This window comes from Mesoplodon mirus (assembly GCF_964341445.2).
Source record: "Mesoplodon mirus genome assembly, chromosome: 12".
Taxonomy (NCBI): Eukaryota; Metazoa; Chordata; class Mammalia; order Artiodactyla; family Ziphiidae; genus Mesoplodon; species Mesoplodon mirus.
The window spans coordinates 67,101,126-67,121,707 of record NC_138988.1 but is presented as its reverse complement, the minus strand read 5'-3'; the positions used below and the strand labels follow the sequence as shown (position 1 = coordinate 67,121,707).

General features: G+C 56.4%; 1 protein-coding gene across 4 annotated transcripts in view; it reads left to right on the top strand.

Moving 5' to 3' along the window:
* Window positions 1-20,582, top strand: part of GRM4 (glutamate metabotropic receptor 4) — a gene marked incomplete at both ends in the record, with an annotated part of 106,509 nt that overhangs the window by 39,460 nt on the left and 46,467 nt on the right. The gene's annotated exons all lie outside the window — the stretch shown is intronic.

Below are 20,582 nucleotides of genomic sequence, written 5' to 3'. Positions count from 1 at the left end.
ACAGGCCCCTGGGTTGGGGGCTCCACCTGGGCTGGTGAGCCCTGCCAAGCTGATTCAGAGCTGTGGGGGCCAAGGGACGGCTCCTGTGCTGCGCGGGGCATGGAGGGGAGCAGGGAGGCCCTTCCGCTCCGGGCGGACCCTCCTCCCCGCAGACGGGGCCCCTGTGCCTCCTCTCCTGGCCTCTCCCAAGGCCCCGTCTCTAAATAGCTCACTGTGGCGCCCTCGACCTTGGGGGATGGCGTCTCTATATTTATACCTGGAGAGCCCCGGAACTCTAATTGCTTTTCCTAAGAACCACAGAGTGTCCAGAGGCTGGCGTTGGTAACACCCTGTGGGCATAATCCTGCTATAAATCTCAGACGAGCCCCTTTAATTGTACAGCCGAAGCAGCTCGGGTGCTTGTAACCTGGCAGTGAGGGCAGCGGGGTGGTGGAAGTGGGGCAGTGCTGACTAATGGCTGCGGCTCCAGCAGCTGGGCCCCCGCGTAAGGAAGCAGGGGGTGGACAGACCCCATTCCCACCTGCAGGCAGGCTGGGCAGTGTCAGACCCCAGCCCCCGCCCCCCGACTGCCCACAAATCCTTTCTTTCTTTGCTCAGACTTGGGTACCTCTGCACTGGCTCCACCCATCCTGCTCTGCAGGCTCCTCTCCTCCCTGATGGCTTGAGTCCTTCCCCAAACAAGCCCACTGCCTTTCTGATTCAGGTGCAACCTCTGTTGGATTTGGGGACAAAAGTGCTGGATGGGGGCAGGGACAGAGGTCCAGAATCTTAGTGTTCAGCTGTGTTTGGTCCCTGCCATAGGGACCTGGAAGCCACCCCCTGTACTCAACATAGCCTTCCCTATGCCTCTGGCACATGCTGAACCCCTGTTTATACCGGGTGTTCTGGGTAATCTGCCCTACCAGATGAAGCAGGTACCCCCATTTTCCAGGGAAGGAAGCTGAGGCTCAGAGACACCAAATAATTGGCACCAGGCCACAGAGCAAGTTAGAGGTGGAGAAGGGACTTGAATCCAGGCTAGCTGGCTCCAGGACTAGAGGTCTTAACTGCTTTGTATTTTTTTCTTTTTTTTTTTTTGCGGTACGCGGGCCTCTCACTGCTGTGGCCTCTCCCGTTGCGGAGCACAGGCTCCGGACGCGCAGGCTCAGAGGCCGTGGCTCACGGGCCCAGCCGCTCTGCAGCATGTGGGATCCTCCTGGACCAGGACACGAACCCGTGTCCCCTGCATCGGCAGGCGGACTCTCAACCACTGCGCCACCAGGGAAGCCCAACTGCTTTGTATTTTTGTCACTCTGTCTTCTGCCCATTTCCCACTACAGTAACTGAGACCCATGTGGACCAGTCCTGTGCAAGGGATGGGGGTATGACAGTCACATGTGCACGCACACACACACACACACACTTGGCTTGGAGGGACACATGCTGATGTGTTAAGCGTGGGAGAGGCATGGGATTGGGGTGAGGTCAGGGCATTGCGTTTTGGCTGAAGCTAAGGCTACTGTTTGAATTTTCTGCAAGCATCTAATCAGGCATTGAGTAGTTAGAAAATAGAAAGTCTACTCAAGATGTTTAAAAGGACCCCTAGAAAAATAAGAGAACTAGCTTCTCTGCCTGGGCCCAGCACAGGGGCACAGCTGTGCCCTGCCGCCTGCACTCCTTCCCATTGCTGAGGGTCTGGCCTCCCACCTGGCCGGACCTCCCTTGTCCGCAGACCCACTGGCAGGGTGTGCAGCCCCGGGGCCCTGGCTGGGCAGCTAGGTCTTCCCGCCCCACCTGCTAAATGAAATTTGATTTGGAGAACCATCTTTAGGCAAATGAAAAGAAAAGGAGAGAGAAAGCCATGCTCCAACTGCCCAAATTGAAATCAGAATTGAGTGGCCAGTAGAAAGGGGCTGCTGTACCTTTTGCCTAATTCCTGTGAAAGATTAAAGATGTCTTTGGCTGTATATCGTATTGATTCGTCCTCTGAAGTATAAATCATCTTTGCGTTGCTCAGAGGAGTGCCAGGGAGCGGGGAGGACGGGAGGGTGCGCTCGCCAGGCTGAGGGTGTACATCAGAGCCCTGGTGAGAGCTCAGCCAGCAAGTCCTGGGTGCCTCCTGTGTGCTGGGCTCTGGTGGGTCCTTCAGGGAGCATAAATTTTATAGATGAGGAAACCGAGGCCAGAGAGGGTAGGTCACTTTCCCAAGGCTACACAGCCAGAACATGGAGGAGCTGGGATTGGAACCCAGCTCCACCCTCTGGGTGGGGAGCTCCTGGGTAGTACCCAGCCCTATTGGGCCGTTGGCCCAGGGCTTAGAGAAAGCTCTGGCGCTGCACTTTCCAGTCCCCATCAGCAGTGCCCTCCCACCCCAACCACTTGGTCATGTGGATCATGCCCTGAGCCAGCCTATGGCCCTTGACTGAACCCTGCACTGTGCCAGGCAGCCTCACTGCACTTTCATGAATCCTGATGACAATCTTGTGGGCCCAGTGTTTTGTCCCCCTTTTACAGATGAGGAAACTGAGGCTCAGAAGGGTGAAGTGGCTGGCCCAGGCTCACACATTGAGGTGTTGGAGCAGGACGTGGAGCCAGGCTGTCAGACCTAGGCCCTTTACCCCACGCTATCCGTCTCCCCCAGCTTATATCACAGAGATGGCAGTGCATGGTTAAGGAACAGGCCTCGATAGACAGACCTGGGCTCCGACTCAGCCACTTACTGGCCACTTGATTCTGGGAAAGTCACTCAGCCTCTCTCGGTTTTGGTTTCCTCATCTGCGAAATGGGGACGAAACTGGTTGTTATCAGAATGAAACATGCTCCCGGCCCATGGAGGTAGGCGCTCAGGAACACACATTGGAGGGTTATTATTAGGGGTCTGGCTGCCTGGGCCCCAGCCCTCCCTGGTGCCAGCCGCTCTTGGGGAGGCCCGGGGAGTGATGGAAGGCCCGAGGGGGTGGTGCTGGGCCCTGCGTGGGGCCACAGGCAGTGTCCAAGGACAGGATGAGGGACAAAATCACAGGAGCCCAGGCCAGCCTGCTTGCCCTGGTGTCTGCAGCAGGTCGTGGGCATGTGTGTGCTTTTGTGAGGTGTCGGGCGCATCCCCCATCTGTGTGTGTGTGCTGCCTTCTGGCTGCAGGGCTCCCCCTCTCCCTGCCAGGCAGAGGCTGCCCAAGGGAAAGGCTAGGGGCACAACCAGGCCTGGGATCAGGTACGTAGAGCAGGCCCTGCCTGGGCTCTAGAGATAGTGTGAGTGAGTCACCCTTGGAGGGAGATGAAGGCTAGAGGGGGTGGCACAGATGGAGCCCCGCCCTCGGTGCCTCCCACCACTGTCCTGGGCGCTCTCGGGGGTTGGGGTCAGCCTTTCCGTATCAGTGGGGCCTTGTGTGAGCCTCAGTTTACTTGCACTAGTGCTCCATTTCAGATGAGGACAACCAAGGCTCAGGGAAGTCAAGGGGCCTCTCTAAGATCACAAGGGAGTGTCGAGTGTCAGAGCCCAGGGCTCCTGTGTGGGTGACAGGACAATGGATAATATTAGTAGGTAACATTTATGGAGCCCTCCTGTGGACCAGACCCCATTTTATGTGCTTCATACATGTTAACTCATTTGTCTTTCAAGACAACTCCATTATACAGATGGCAATACTGAGGCTCAGGGGAGTCCCTGAGGCCACACAGCTGGAAAGTAGCAGGAGTGGGATTTGAATCCAGCATGGCCTCCTGATCTCTGGTGCACGTCATAGGAAGGACACACAGGTCAGCTCTGGGCAGGGGCATCTCCATGGGGCCCCCTTGGGAGTTTGGTGATTCCAGCACCCTGGGCACATCTAGGCCTGTACTCCTAGGGTGAGAATGGGAGGGCCTTTCTGGGTGTGGCGGGAAGGGATGTGGGAGCCTTAGGCCTGCTCCTTGAAGGATGTCCTGTCCCTCGCATGGTGGAAAATTTAAAGCCTCATCTCCCTGCTGTGTCCCCGCATCCCCCATTGGTATTCCGGAGATGTTGGTGAGTCAAGCTGTTGCCGGTCTGACCTCCAGCTCCAACTCCCAGGGCTGAGTGTCAGACTTGCATTTAGATGGGCCTGTCCGCGCAGCAGAGTGGCAGGGCTGGCAGCTGGAGGCCCAAGGCTGGGGCACCTCATCCCTCTGGCTCTGTGACATCTCTAGACTCAACTTCTCCAGCTGTAAACAGAGGCTCCAAGGGGAGGGGGGAGGAGCTGGCCAGCTGGAAAGAGCTGTGCCACCCGGAGGGGCTGGCACTGCTCATCTTTCTGGGAGACCAGAGAGGAGAGAGGTTTGCCCCAGGGCACCCCCGGGATCCAGAAGCTCCCCTTTCTGCTGCCTCTCCTCCCGGACCTTGTCTCCTTCCACGCCCCTCTCAGGCTCTTCTCCAGTCACACCAGCCTCCTCACGGCTCCTCTAACACTCCAGGCACAAGCCCACCTCAGGGCCTTTGCACTGGCTGCTCCCTCTGCCCAGAAAGCTCTGTCCCTGGCTGTCCATGTGGCTGCATTCTCAGTGCACTCAGCTGCCTTCCCAGGGGTCCCCTCTTCAGAGGGGCCTCTCTGACCACTGCGTCCCCAGTCCACTATTCTCCATTCCATGCTCCCTGCTCTGTTTTTCTTTATAGCAATTGACAAGTACATTTTTATTTGTTTATGGTCCATGACAGCAGAGATTTTTTGCCTGTTTTGTTCTCTGGTACCTCCCCAGCCTCTAGCACAGTCCCTGGCACACAGTGGTTGCTCAGTAAATGTTTGTGGGATGGGTGATCATGAAATCCAGCCACCTACTCACTTCTTTAGCCCTTCTTCCCATCCTAGGCCTGAAAGGTTGCTCTCCCAGTCTATAGAAGCGCAGACTGAGGCTGACAGAGCACGGGCTTCTGGGGTCAGGCTGCCCTGGGACCCTGCTCTCCCCTCTGAGCTCCTGGCTGCCCCCAACCCTATCCTGACTCATGGAGGACAGATATCCTTTCCACCGCAGCGCCTGCCTTGGGATGCTTTGTTCTGAGGTGCTGCCTGCCCCAGAGGGCAGGAACGGGAAGAGACTCAGCCTTCCAGACCCCGCTTGAGTCTCCCACTGTCCTGGACTTCATGGATTTATTTCACATCCACTGGGTACCCAGCCCCTGCGCGAGGGGAGGAGAGAGGCAGTGGGCTCTGCCAGCTCTCAGCGGGCGTGGGAAGAGCAGTGCCCAGCCAGACCTGGCACCCTGCCCTCCTGCAGGAGGTGCCCAGGAGAATTTGGCTTGATAATTGAATGAAGGGATGTGATGACGCATGTGTTGAGGTGAAGAGATAAACTCCAGGGTTGCAAGGGGCCCAGCCCATCAAGATGGGCAGTCCAGCAGGGCTTGGAGGAGGGGTACTTGGACAAGTGGAGAGGAAGGAAGGGGTGTGCCAGGTGGGGGAACAGCGTGAGCACAGCCTGGAGGAAGGAGGGAGCAGGCAGATGGGACCCCAGTGAGGGGCCTGGCCTGGTCCTAGTAGCCGTGGGATGGAGACCCATGTGAGATGGAGCGGAGCGGTTTCTTTCAGGTCAACCCTGCATTTAACAGTTTCTTGGCACTTGGGGTTGTTGTGTTCACCTGCCACGTCCAAGTTACTTAGGGCCCTGGGGAGTCTTCTCTGCCTATCACGGCTCAGTGCCAAGGCCCCTCCTCCCTGCAGACTTGCTTACCCAGGGAGGCATGTGATCTTCCCCTAGGCTGGCCTCCTGGGAACCCCAGTCATACCTGCCCCAGTGCCTGTTGAATTTCCCCTCTTCCTCTTCCACTTGACTGGGCCCCTTGAGGCCGCGGAAGGCAGGACCCCCTTGGCTCTGTGTCCTTTGCCGTCCCTCGCACACAGTGGGGCCTCAATAGATGTTTGTAGGATGAACAGATGACCAGCCCTGTGCCCTTGGGCACGTCATTGCCCTTCTGGGGCCTCCGTCTCTCATCTGTGACAGGAGTGGGCACGTCAGCTCATCTGCAGGATCCAGCTCTGACATCTGGCAGGCTGGGTCCTCCTAGCCCAAGGCCACTGATTCCAGGCATCCTTCTCGTAAGCAAAGGCTCATCATGGGGGCACTTCAGGCTTGGTCTTTTGGTTCAGGGATGAGTGGGTCCAACTGTATGGGGACAGAGCCTGGAGCATGCGACCTTCTCACCCTCAGTCAGGTGAAATGTGGTTGAGATTAGCTGACGGGGCAGGGCGCTGGAAGCAGGGAGGCGTCCTGCCACTGGCTTTGGGTTGGTGTATAAGAGAACAGGGTGGCTTGTAGCATCTTCTTGAGGGGAGACCTCTGGGCCTCACAGCCCAGGGACCCTCAGCCCTGCCCACTGACCATGCATTTTCCAAGAATGTGGGAGGGGAGTGGACCCCACCCCGGAGCCAGTCCCCACCATTCTAGCTTATCAACCAGGCTGCCCCCAACTTGAGACAAATTGCATCTTCCTCTCCCTTGTCTGCTGCCCGTCACTGCTCTGTGGGTGGAAATTCAGTGGCCTTGGTATGGGCATCCCCTGCCAAGCTGTGAGGCCCACCACGTGCCAGCTGGGTCTCCGGGATGCTCTGGGAGATTGGCAAGGTGCTGGCATCAGTGTGACTGCTCAGTGATTACCCAGCCAGTCTCTGTCCCGCTTTGAAGGTGAACCCTGAGCTATCTGGCCTGCTGTGGGGCCTTCGCCTGTCCGCTCTAATTTCTCTGCCCTCCTGGCCTTCAGTGCGGCGCTGGCACCTCTTGATTTTGTGAGTCCCGTGGGTTGGGTGTCATCAGGCCACTTTTCCTCTCTCTCTGACTCATCTCTGATGTGTTCGCCCTGGCCTGTCACGATGGGGACATGCTCCCATCTGTTTGCCTCTGAGCTTGACGGGATTGACAGGAGGAAGGAGACAGAATGGACACTGAGCCCTTTTTGCTCTGAGTTTGCATCCCTTCCCTCTTGGACAGGGAGCAACATTTTCTTTCACCAGGCTTCTTTGTGGAACATGTTTGAAGATTTCTTCCAGGTCTAAAAATGTTTTCCTTTGCTGGTTGCAGCCCCTTTGTGAATCCCTGTCCTCCCTGCATGATGCAGTAGAGTGGAGGGCTTAAGAGCCCAGATGCTGGCTTGGCTACCATGAACTGTGCAATCTTGAGCAGTCACTTAGGGGCGCTGGGCCTCAGTTTCCACCTCATGAAATGGGAATATTTATAGCACTTCCCTGGACTTCCCTGGTAGCCCAGGGGTTAGGACTCCGTGCTTCCATTACAGGCGGCCCAGGTTCGATCCCTGGTCAGGGAACTAAGATCCCGCAAGCCGTGCAGTGCTGCAGGAAAAAAAAAAAAAAAAGCACTTCCCTTCTAGCTTGCCATGAGCATTAAATGAGTTAATACATATAAAGCACTAACTAGCACAGTCTGGGCCCTGCACTAAGCACTAAGCTTCTGGAGGTGTAATTTTCATCATTATTCATCAGAGTGGGAAGTGGGGATCAGGACCCAGTTCTAGTCCTGGCTCTGTCTCTGGGTGGCTGGTAACACTGGCCTGGTCACTTTCCCTCTCTGAGCCTCAGCTTCATCACCAATGTGAAGGCGATGGGTCAGGGGACCTCTGAGGTCCCCCGTGATGTGGGTCTTTGCATCTCTCACCCATCTCTCTTGGCTTTTCTGTCCTCACCACATGGAGGTCCGGGTACCATGGGGTTGGCCTCTGGCTTCTGCTGTGTCTATGTTCTTGAGCCCAGACCTGAGCCCACAGAGTAGCCACATCCACAGTATCTGTTTCCTCAGCTCCTTTGGCCTCTTTGTTTTTTTTTTTTTTTTTTTTTTTTACGTCTGAGCCTTTTGACAAACACATCTCTAAACCTGGTCTGAACCCCATTGTCTTCAAGTTCATTTTCCTGCCCTTGTTTCTTTTTCCTCCCCTTCCTTGAGCCTCTGCACTGGAGCACCTTGGGATCTATCCTCCGAGGCTCCCACATTTAGGGATCCCTTCCGATTTCTTCCCCTTTGTTAAAGAGCAGGTGGCAAAGGCCGTTGACCTTTCCCTGCCCCCCACCACCCCCAGCTCCAGTCTGGGCCTTGACCTCCAGGAAGCCCTCTTCAACTGTTTGCTGACTACTGGGTTTGAGCCTGTTTTCCTATCTGAGGCAGGGTTCTAGCACCCCCAGCCCCCCAATCTGAGCTTCTTGGAGGTGTCACCAAAGCAAGCCCCATCTCCCCTTTCCCTGCACTGTGGCTTCCTTCCCACCCTACCCTGAGGCTCGTACTTCAGGCCAGTATGGGGCTGCTGAGTGTCCTGGGTGGGTTCTGGTTTCAGCCTCATCCCCTACTCCTCTGTGACCTTAGGCAAGTCACTGCCCCTCCCCGAGCCTCCAGTTCTTCATCGTAAGATCAGGAAGGGGCTGTGCGCCTTTTTCAATGGGTGCATGCATGTCATGGACACACAGAGGGTTGCCCGCAGCCATTTGTGCCTTATTATCCTGTGTCACCCACCCAGCCCTCTTCCCAGAGCCTTTGAGCCCCAGGCTCTGCCTCCTGCGCCAGCTCCTCAGGCAGCCCGGCCTGGTCTGTGTGAAGACCCCTGGATCTCTTTTTGTTTTAATATACAATCTCTAGGGCACATTTCATTACCCATCCTCATTGAAGCTACCAGACCCTGGCCCCAGCTCCTACACAGCCGCACTGAGTATTGTCCCTGTTTTACAGAGGAGGTGACCGTGGCTCAGGCTGCCCAAGGGCTGGTGCAGTCCCTCACATCTTGTCGGATGCAGAGCTGGGATTTGCATTCTGGTCTGTGTGACTCCCGGAGCTCAGCTGGAGGGAAGGAAGGTGGGTGGAGCCCGCCTTTCAATGAGGTGTCTGATGCCTTTCACCTGGCTTCTCCAGGGAAACGTTGGTGGGTCAGTCAGATGGATGGACCTCGGAGGACCCCCCTTCCCCCTCCCCCCCCACACCGCCGCACACAGAGGCCAGAGGTTCTCTCAGGGCCAGGGAAGGAGGAGGGGGAGCGGCTCCTGTGACGGACAATGTGTGTGTGACCGGAGTCACCAAGTCACGTGTGGCCTTGGATGAGCGTGTGAGGGGCTCTGTCTAAAAGTGGGTGTAACGGGGCCTGGAGATCAGGAGGAATGCATCCCCTGATGGTCACCTTTTCAGTGATGGCTTCCCTCGTGCTCCTGGGGTTTTTAGGGACTCAGAAGGAGAGAGTCCAGCCCTCCAGATCACAGAGCCTACTCTGGGGGGATGTGGCTGGTAAAGAGGGCAGTGGGGGGCATTTCTTCAGCCCTTTCACCCCTCACTTCTATACAGTAATTAATTCATTTGCGCTATAGATATTTACTGAGCATCTATTATGTGCCAGGCGTTGAACCAGGACATGGGGGATACAGCAGTGAACTAAACAGATGAAGATCCCTGACCTTGTGAGCTCATGTTTGGGGAGAGAGATAGAGGCAGCTTATAGTAAACAAGTAAATACATCACCATATAATAGAATTTCAGATAGGAACTGATGGGCATTTCTGTGAAGAAAAACAAAGCAGCATAAGTAGACAGAAGGCGCAGGTAGGGGAGACTATAACACAGGTGGTCAAGGAAGGCTTTTCTGCAGAGGTGACATTCGGGCAGAGCCCTAAATAAAGTGAGGGAGTGAGCCATGCAGAGATCTGTGGGAAGAGTGCCTCAGGCAGGAGAATCAGCAAGTGCAAAGGCCCTGAGGTAGCAGCCTGCCTGGCATTTGGGGACTATAGCCAAGAAGAAGGAGCAGAGTGAATGAGGGGGAGAGAAGTAGAAGGGGAGGAGCATATCACAGGGGGCCTTCTGGGCCACTGTGAGGACTTTGGCTTTTGCTTCTAGTGAGATGGGAACCATGGGAGCGTTGTGAGCAGAAGAGGGACGTGAATGGACTTGGGTTTACTAGGATCCCTCTGGCCACTGTGTGGGGGAGAGACTGTGGGCCTGAGGCAGGAAGGCCAATGAGGAGGCTACTGCTGTCCTCCAGGGTAGAAGGGATGATGACTGGGACCAAGGGGCTGGGAGTGGTGAGAAGAGACAGATCTGGGGTATGTTTTTTGTTTGTTTGTTTGTTTGTTTTTTGTGGTACGCGGGCCTCTCACTGTTGTGGCCTCTCTCGTTGCGGAGCACAGGCTCCGGACGTGCAGGCTCAGCGGCCATGGCTCATGGGCCCAGCCGCTCCGCGGCATGTGGGATCTTCCCAGACCGGGGCACGAACCTGTGTCCCCTGCATCGGCAGGCGGACTCTCAACCACTGCACCACCAGGGAAGCCCTGGGGTATGTTTTGAAGCTCGAGCCCACAGGACTTGCTCCCGGGTTGCGTGTGGGCAGAGGGCAGGGGCATCGCCCAGGCGTCCTGGCTTCAGCACCATGGACAGCGCCAGCACCAGACACCGGGGAAGCCCTGGTTGGCTCAGGTCCCCAACAAACAAATGGCCGGTCCCTGGATGCTGATCGGAGCCTCATCTGTAAAGTGCTGGTCCCTTCCCCTCGATTTTGTTATCCGTTTCTCTTTTAGCCAAATATGTTTATTTCTGGGCACTGCTGCGAATCCATTTTGGGATGAGGCAGGTTTGAATGCAATTATATAGCTGGGATGAGAGGTTTGGAAGCAGTTGTCTCCAAAAATCTCTGCATCTGGCTAAATTATTGTATGGAGGGGGGTGCTAGGATGGGAACTGGGGGAAGGGGAGCTTCCTTGAGGAGGGGTGATAGGAAGAGAGCCTTGAAGAACGGTGGGCCTGTCTCAGAGGAGCAGCAGGGTGCTCTGGGTAGGGGAGCTGAGTGACTGAATGTGCTTATTCATGATGCCCTCCTTCTGAGAGTGAGGAGGGGGCGGCATTCCTGACACTGAGCAGGGTAGGTCAGCCCATGGCAGACCGTGCTGACCCTCAGGGCTTCCATGGACTTGCTGTGTGTCTGTTCTTTGGCTCTCAGTTTCTCCAACTGTAAAATGGGGTAACTGTAGTCCCTACTGTGCTGGTTATTGTAAGAATGACAAAAATGGGTGAATTAACCATCAGAAAAGCTAAGAAAGGGCTGGAGGGGTGAGGGGCTGCCTCTGAGGCCTCAGACCCCAAGGGTGAGCACTTGGCCTCTTCCTGGTTGGGTGCTCCCGGTCCCTTTGTGACCGTCCTCCTTGTTCTCCCTGACTCATGTGGCGGGTTATATCTGTGCCCCATTTTGCTGTAGACAGAATGATCATATGGATATTCTATGCAAATTCTCATTTTTAATGAGCCAGAAGAAAAACTAACGACCATCTTGCAGGCGTATTGGGGCCCAAGGGAGGCCTTGGGATGGGGGAGGAAGCAGGGGACAAAGTGACAAGCAAGAGGAGAGAGGAGGGAGGAAGGGGAAAGGAAATGGAGCAGGGTTGGGGTGGACACAGTAGGGGCTGCAGAGTGGTGGAGGGGAAGCACGGGCTCTGTTTACCATCTCTTAGAACCTCTCTGCCCCATTTTAAGATGGGGAAACAGGCCCGGAGAGAGGTGGAAACGTGCCAGATACCCCAGAAGCTGGGAGAGAGAGAGAGAAAGGCAGAGGAGAGGGAGCAGATGGGCTGGAGAAAGGGAAGGTGGAGGCAGCTGGGACTAGGCTCTGGGACTCGGTTTCCTTATCTGTATGATGGTCGTAGCACCTAAGACGTGGGCTGATTAGGAGGAACTAATGAGAGAACATGTGCAAACATTATTCGACTGAAGAGGGCTGCCTGAATGTGAGGGGCCGTGGAGTAATGTGTGTGGGGGAGAGGGAGAGGATGGGGCAGGGGACCGAGTGGGGGCGACAGGAAGACGAGGGTGGAGGGACACGAGCTGGAGATGGGGGTAAGAGGCCTTCTGGACAATAGGCCAGCTCTTAATTAATTAGTCCATTCAGTCATTTGTTCATTCATTCATTCATTCATTCCTCAGCATCTATAGTCTACTTCATAGAGGGAAGTCAGCTCCCGGAGGGCAGGATTCTTGTCTGTCCTATCCGTGGCTGTCCCCGTAGTGCTGAGGGCAGCATCTGGCACCAGAAAGAGCTTAAATTGTTGCTGAATCAATGGATGTTCTGTGCCCGGCAGTGGGCCCAGCAGTGGCCATCTCCCTGGAGCTCAGAGGCATCTAGTCCAGTAATTTCCCTTCCCTGTGCTAAGTGCAGTGCTTGAGACATTGCGATTGTTACCGGCACCCAAGGGAGAAGGAGCCTGGGGACAACTCCGAAGGCTTCCTGGAGGAGGGGGCCTGAGATGAATCCTCGAGAACTGACAGAAGCCGACTTGAAGGAGTCTGGGAAGGGGAACTGGGCATAAAGGCAGAGGGAACAGTCTAGTGTTGGGAACTGCAGGTGCTCTTGGAGGTGGGGAGTGATGGGAGCTGAGGCCACAGGGCCTCAGGACTGGGCTGAGGGGTTTGGATTTTGCCCTGAGCCCTGAGGGAGGTGAGAGCCAGCGAAGGTGGGAGGGAGGGGTGGGCTGGGGTGGGATCAGTTTTGGTGGAGAGGTGGGGTGGCCAGGCTGGGCAGGCTGAGGTTTGCATGCAGGTGTGGGGCTCTGGTCTGGTCAGGCAATGTCGACAGGAGTCGGGGGGCACAGGGGTTTCGGGCCTGAGGGGTCAGCTGGCTGCTGCCAGGTGAGGCTGGACCTGCCCCCGGGGCATGGAGCCAGCCTGGAGAGAGGCCAGGGCTCTGGTTTAGATTAATTAAAAGACCTCTTAGCTCTGGGCAGTCCCACCGGGGCCGGAGTGCCTGGAGAGCATTTAAATGTCAACATAAATATGACAATGACCCAAGTCCTTCCTGATACTTAGTGTCCAGATTCCCAGACGTCCCTTGTATTACAACATGGGACAGTCTCTCACTGTGAAAAATGTCTGACCCCAAATGCCTATGGAGAGAAACTAGCAGATGGTAGCATCCCCTGCCCCAGCTCTGGCCTTCCACAGGAAGGGCAAGGTCAGCTGAGCACCCTTCTCCCACCTCCCCTCCCCGGATGCCCTCCTGAGGCCCACTCAGGGTTGCTCCCAGGATCCAGGCCTGGAGTCCCCTTTCCAGCCCTCCCTGGTCCCTGTCTCTCCGCTCCCAGATCTGGCCAAGCAGACCCCCAGGCTGTGGGGCCCCAAGCTTTTCCCCAACAGTGTTGGGAAAGCCTGGGGCAGGTTTTGGGGGGTGGGGTGAGTGCTTCTCCAGCTCAGGGCCACATCTGGGCCTCTGTCCCTGACCTTTGTCTACCAACTCTTAACTAACCCAAGTCCCAGGCAGCCCAGCACCTCAAGAAAGCCTCCGACAGTCCACAGGGTCGGGCTGGTGTCTGCGCTGTCCTCACTGCCCTCCTCCACCACAGCCAGTTTATGGAGCACACTCAGGCCCACCATCTCATCCTCCTTCCCAGTCGGGGGCATCAGCAGCCCCATTTTCTGGCTGAGGAAGCGGAGGCCTCTCCCCAGGTACATCCAGAGCCAAGGCTGGGCCCAGACCCCCCCATTCCTTGCATTTCCTGTTGTTCTGCCATCAAAAGAGTCCGCCTGGAGGAGCCAGAGCCGGGCTCCTCACCATTCCTCCCCCTGCCCTGGCCTGAAGAGGACGGCTGGTGTGGGAGAGGGTCCAGGAGGACTTCATTACCCAGTGCCTGCTTGTGGCACGTTGCGGGGGCCTGAGCCCGCCGCCGGTGGGGAGACATGCTTGGCCTACCTGGGTAATTACATCTCAACATTTCATTTTGCTTGTCAGTTTCCACTTCCTGGGGATGTGGGCTCCTAAATATTTCATCCCAGCCTGCAGCTGCCTGTTCCTTTCTGGCCAAACCGCAGGCCCGGCTGCCGACCCTGAACCCTGGTCCCTCCCTGCCCAACTGAGCCTCGCTTCCTGTTCTGGGCTGGAGCTGGCCAGAGGTCATCTTCTCCATGCCCCTACCCCACACAGAGGTCTCTACCACCAGCCCCGTGCTGTCTTCTCTTCCCAAGGGATCTGGGGTGAAGAGGCCAGACAGACAACATTGCCAGAAATTAGGCTCAGTTCAGCCAACATTGATTGAACACCTCCTGTATGCCTGACACTCTGCTGGAAACCAGGGAGTTAGGAAAGAGAAAGATACAGTCAAGAAAGAAAGCCCCTTGAAGGGGCTTATGGGCTGATGGAGGAAACGGACAACAGTGTTATAACAGCAAACACTTACTGAGTACTTATGTGCCAGGCACTGTTACACGTCTTAACTCACTTATTCTTCATGCTTTGTTATGAGGAGACAAGGCCCAGAGAGGTGAGTAACTTGTCCAGAGTCACACAGCTAACAAGTGGCAGAGCCAGGATCTGAACTCAGGCAACCTGGTTCCAGCCTTCATGCCCTGAAGCACTAGAGTCACAAACCGACAGCCTAGGCAGAGGATGGCAGGTGCCAGCGGAGAGGGGTGAGGTGAGAGCCGGGGTGGGCAGTGATGAGTCCCCACTCTGGGATGTTTTCTGGGGGAGGAGGTGGAGAAACTGAGCCCCGAGGTGGGGTTGGGCAGGTGGGGAAGCAGGAGGGGTATTTCTGGCAGAGGAACCAGCAAAAGCTCCAGGGTGGGAAAATTTGAGTTGCGTTGGAGAAAGTGGTCTTGCTGTAGAGTGTGGAGTGAGGCTGAGGAAGGGGCTGAAAAGCTGCTATGTGATCTCAGCCCCTAGGTGTGTCACTGGAGCGGGCTGTCTTGTTCTGAAAGGGGTTTTTCAGCAAAGGACTCTGAGCTAACACTCAGCAGTCCCGTTTCTGGCTGCTGGCTGGCCTGACTTGCTGCATAAGCCTTGGGCAGACTCCTTTCCCTCTCTGAACAAAACCTGAGGAATGGGCGGGCTTCCCTCAGTTGAAGAATGCCCAGTATGGCCACTGAGAGTGGGGGGAGGTGGGCCTGCGGGGCAGGGGTCTCCTGGGGGGCCTTGGGGTGGGGGCGGGCCAGAAATCAGTCTCAGGGCCCCTCCCCCCTCAGTCCCCTCCTGCCACCACCTGCCTCAAACACCTTTGCTTCCTTCTCTCTCTCTCTCTCTCTCTCCTTTTTTCTGCTTTTCTCGCTTCAAACGTGTTTTACCTAAATGGGTTTGTGTTAAGATATTAGGTCGATCACTCAGCAAATTTCCCTCTGCTCAGAGCTGAGCACCATGAATAATGCAGCTCTGAACAGCTTGCGCTGCTTAGCGGCCTCCCAGCGAGGGGACAGCAGCACTCAGCTCAGGGGCTCTGAGCCCCACAGCTGCCCTGGCTGGTCCCCCACAGCCTGACTCCTCCCCCTCCCCAAAATATCCCCCCAGGGGGCAGGCCTGTCCACAGGTGATCCCTTTAATCCTTGCAACACCCCTGCCACGTCTGGGGAGTGGCGAGAATGCCCTCCCATTTTACAGGCGCAGATGTGGAGGTTCAGAGAGGTTGGGTGACTTGGCTCTTATCACGTAAGGGATTGAGGTGGGATGAGGGGCCCATCTGTGCCCAGCCTTGGCCTCCTGTGTCACAGCAGGCCAGCTCTCTGATGCCTGTGCCCCCTGTATCTGCAGGTCCAGCCTGATTCTCTATGGGAGCAGGTGGGTGTGAGTGGACAGCCTGGTTTCAGAGGAAAGTTGAGGACTTTGCCCTGATGGGGGCACTGAGGCTCCTCGGTAAATAGTTGTACCCCTCCACCCAGTCGCTACCCCATCTCCGTTAGCACCCCCCAGCCAGGCTCCGCTGCACCAGTAGCAAAGGTGAGGTGTTGATGTGTAAGGTAAGGTGTGGCCGGGCTGGCTGGTGGAGATGCGGACAGCTGACTTGTGTGCCTGGGTCTGCGGCTGTGGGGCTGTGTGGAGGGTGTGACTTTGGGAGGTTGGGCGTGGTGAGTGTAGGTGTGTGGGGCGGTGTGATTAGTGTGTGAGCCTGTGTGGCTGTGAGATTGTGTGAGGTTGTAGTGATGTGTGGTATGTGATTGTGTGAGGGTGTGTGTCACCACGTGTGTGTGGCGGGATGGGGCTGGGAGTGATGCAGGGGTGGGGCGATGAGCTGAGCGTGTTCAGGAAAGAAAGGATGTGTGTCCTGCCTTGGATAGTCCCTGGGCCCCAGGTTCTGCCCAGCACTCTGTCCCTGGGGACAGCTCTCAGTTTCAGCTGGTGTCTCTGGTCCCCAGAGCATCTCTCACCAGCCCTGGGTCCTGACCCAAACTGGGTGATGAGGTCCCTGCCCCCTGCCTCAGCAGCCCCCACCCCCACTAAGACTTGCTCCCCAGTGGCTTTGGCTCCAGGAGGCCAACCCAGGCCTTCACAAACACCATCGCATTTGACCCTCACTCCAGCCCCACCGGGCTTTTTTTTCCCATTTTACTGATGGGAAGCCTGATGCTCAGAGAGGCTAAGTAACTTGTCCAAAGTCACACAGCCAGGAAGCAGTGGAGCAGGCATCTTCCCCTCTGTCTCAGACTGGAGGGGAGGGGAAAGCTGAGAGCAGGTGCAGTATCCACGCTTTGCACAAACCTTTGATGGGGTATATCAGGGAGACACCTGTAGGTGGGAAACCGGAGTGACTGTTTCCCCCTCATTGTCCCTTGGTACCTGGGTCTTCCTGGCTCCAGCCAAATCTCTCACAGTGGGCCCACCGTGTCCACAGGGCTGGAGTCGCCCTGCCCTCATGCCCTTCTCTACTGGCCCAGCTATCTTCGGCTCTGGGCCCTTGGGGCCCGGCCAGTTTGCATGGCTATCTTATACTTCTCCACTTGTTCTTTTTGCATGTGCATTTCTTGAGCGCTCGTAGCAGGGAATTTGCATCTAGGTGGAGAAGTAAATTCCCAACAGAAGGCAGGACTGAGAGAGAGGTCCTGGTGTGCATGACGCCCAGCACCACGTGTACTTGGAGCTCACCAATGTGTCCTGCAGGCGCTGTGCATGGATAACCTTTGCAGCCCAGAGCCCGGCACAAAATGGGTGCCCAGAGCCTGTGCATGCAGACATTTGGGCACTCCGTGTGACCAGGTGGTGGCTCAGAGGGGAGGTCATCGTGGGCTTTGGGGGTCAGGGAGGTTCCCAAAGGAAGTGGGAAGGTTTGAGCAGGCGGCTGCCTCAGGTTCCTACTGAGCCTCTGCCCCTCTGCCCCTCTGCCCGTGCCAGCGGCTCCTGCCCCGCCAGCCCTCCCATCCCTGTCAGTCGGGCACTCAGTGACTCATTCAACTGGCAAGCGTGGGTCACTGCCTGACCCGAGCAGGCACAGCATGTGTGCTGGGCCCCATGAGGGATGGGGTGGAGAGACAGACACCGAGGAGAAACTGGGGCCCAGCAAGGGAAGGGCTGGCCGAGGGAACAGCCTCTGCTAAGGCCCGTTGGGGCAGCAGATGTGGTCAGATGGTGGATTTTTGTAGGGACCAGACCTGAGGAGGAGATGTGGCCTTGAATGTCACATACACACACACACATGCACAAACACACACATACGAACGGGTGGGGAACCACCAAGGGTTGCAGGCAGGGAGCCATGTGTCAGAGAGATTTGTGCTTTAGAAAGAGGATGGAGTGGACACTGGAGGGTGGGGAGTTGGACCAGGAGTGGAGCAGACGGGGATGGTGGCCGTGAACCAGGCTTGAGCTGCCTCCCGGAGAGCCCTCAAGCCCTCTGTGGAGCCAGAGCCAGCCAGAGTGTGGGTCCACCCCTCTCTGTGCCCCCCAGCTCTGCTCACCCCGGACAACCACAGGTTAGGGGACATTCACTCAGGACCTGGGTGCCTTCCTGACCTCAGACGCCCTTTTAGCCACAGCTCTGCTGCCTGGAATCTGCCATATGGCTCCATTTACTTAGACAAGGACTTCCTTTCCGGTTGAAAACAAAAGTAACATCATGTTAGTCACTGAGCCCTCTGAGTAACTCCCTTTCCTGAGAGCAGGTTTGGGGAGAGGGCCTGGCTTTGGAGTGGGAGAGAAAGAAGGGAAGACCAGGGAGAAAGACCTCTGTGTGTGAGTGTGTGTATGCATGTGTGTGTGTGTGTGTGTGTGTGTGTGTGAGTGAGAGGCCATACAGTCCAGGGTAACTCCCAGCCTCCTTCTTGCCTTCCCCCCAACTCCCTCTCTGGCAGGAACCTAGTGGAGCCTGGGGGACCCCCTTGGGTTGTTAACAATCCCCACTTTCTCTCCATGTTGCAATTTGCTGCCTTCACATTTTGCCATAATGTAGATTTTTTCCACTTAATTTCCTAGGATTTGTCTTTCATTGTTTTTCTCCCTTTTTAAATTTAAAAAGACAAAAAAAAAAAAGGAAAGAAAGAAAAAGAAAAGGGAAAGAGAGAGAGAGGAGAAGAGCCCAGTCTTACTGGTCTCCTGCACTGTTTGTCTTCAGGGAAATTGCTCGACGCTCTGGAGGAGGATTTTCTCACCCCTGGTCTGGAGCCCAGAGCCCGGGCTGCTGCTTGGGATGAGGGAACAGCCTGGGTTGCAGAATGTGATCCCAGGGCCCTGGGTGTTAGAGCAAGAGGGCTTTGGAGCTGTGGACATGGAGCCCCGTCTGGGTCACCTCGCTGCCCACTGCCTGCGGGCTGGCTGCTTAGCTGCTTCCTGGCGAGGGTAGGTCTCTTGGTGAGTGAGAGAATGAAGGATGGGGGAACAAGATTCCCAAGCCTGGAGGATGTGGCTGAGGGCTCTGGGAAGGCACAGGGGAGCCCAGGTCCCCGATTGCCCCCCACCTGGGGTGAGCTTGGGCAGAAGCGGGCTGCTCCAGGAGGAGGCTTTTTCTTTTTGCCTGCTCTGGGCCACCAGGCTAGGCTCAGCCCACAAGTTGGCGTGTCATGAAGGCAGGGGGTCTAGGGGCTGCTTGGAGCGAGTGGGGAGGACTTATTTAGACGGGTGGAGTGGAGAGAGCCGTCCCGTGGGGGACAGGGAGGTGCCAAGAGAAGAAGGAAGCTGAGCACAGGTGCAGTGATCCTACCTGGTGTAACCCGAGTCCACCAGGACATTAGGGAGACACCTCAGGCGGGAAACTGGGCTGATGACCAACCCCCCGCCCCCCCGCTGAGTCCTTAGTGCCTGCAGGTCTCCGTGGCCCTGCCCTCAAATAAGCTCCCTGGGTCATCTGTGCTGATGGAGGGAGCCAAGTGTGGACAATCCCACGCAGCGAAGGGTAGAAAAATGAGGGCATTTCAGCAGCGATCTCTCACCTGCAGGTGGAATTTACAAGTCCAAAGTGTCTTCGATTCCTGGCTCTCAGGACAGGCAGCAGCTCCTGAGTCGAGTCCACATCTGCTGCTGCCACTGCGTGGCCCGGCCTCCCTGCCCCCTAGGATGCAGCCCCCAGCCTCCCTCCATCACTTCACTCCACTTGTTTCCTCCTCTGCCCTGCGATGAGAGCTCTATGGGAGGAGGGGCTCTGTCCTCCTCATGGCTGCATCCCAGCATCCAAACGGTGCTCAGTAAACGCTTGTGGACTCAGTGAAGGACAAGCAGCGGTAGCACGCAGGACAGGGTGCGTTGTTGGATGGCTGGTGTCTGGGGAAGCGTGCGGTGGGCCTGGCACCCAGGGGGCCTTCCCCACCACCAGTGGCCAGCAGTGCTGTCTCCTGAGCCCCTCCTGGGGCTGGTCGCTCTCTCTTGCTGTCTTGCTTCCCAGCTAGACTGAGCTCCCAAGGAAGGGGTTTTACTTGCTGTTGTTTCTTTCTTTTCTTTTGAATTTTATTTATCTATCTATTTATTCATTTATTTTTGTCTGTGTTGGGTCTTTGTTGCTGCGCGTGGGCTTTCTCTAGTTGCAGCGAGTGGGGGCCACTCTTCCTTGCGGTGCACGGGCTTCTCATTGCGGTGGCTTCTCTTGTTGCGCAGCACGGGCTCTAGGCGTGTGGGCTTCAGTAGTTGTGGCTCGCGGGCTCAGTAGTTGCGGCTTACGGGCTCTAGAGCTCAGGCTCAGTAGATGTGGCCCACGGGCTTAGTTGCTCTGTGGCATGTGGGATCTTCCCAGAGCAGGGCTCGAACCCGTGTCCCCTGCATTGGCAGGCAGATTCTTAACCACTGCGCCACCAGGGAAGCCCTCTTTTTTTTTTTTTAAATTAATTTATTTTTTTGGCTGCGTTGGGTCTTTGTTGCTGCACGCAGGCTTTCTTTAGTTGTGGTGAGCGGAGGCTCCTCTTCATTGCAGTGCGCGGGCTTCTCATTGCAGTGGCTTCTCTTGTTGCAGAGCACGAGCTCTAGGTGCGCAGGCTTCAGTAGCTCTGGCATGCAGGCTGCAGTAGTTGTGGCACGCAGGCTCAGTAGTTGTGGCTCATGGGCTCTAGAGCGCAGGCCCAGTAGTTGTGGCGCACAGGCTTAGTTGCTCCATGGCACGTGGGATCTTCCTGGACCAGGGCTCGAACCCGTGTCCCCTGCATTGGCAGGCGGATTCTTAACCACTGTGCCACTAGGGCAGTCCCTACTTGCTATTGTTTCTTAAGGACCAAATGTGCCAGGAACTGAGCAGGACACTTCTTGAATGAATGAATGAATGAATGAACAAATGAACAAACAAACACGCAGAGCTGGCCCTGCCCTTGGGGAGTGCAGCTGGAGGCAGACACTGACACAGATTTTGGCTAGACCCAGAGAACACCGGGAAAGGTCACCAGACTGCAAATGGAAAGGGCACAGAGACCACAAAATGCAAGAGGAAACCCATATCAAGTTTCACTAGTGGAGTCTCCATGTCACG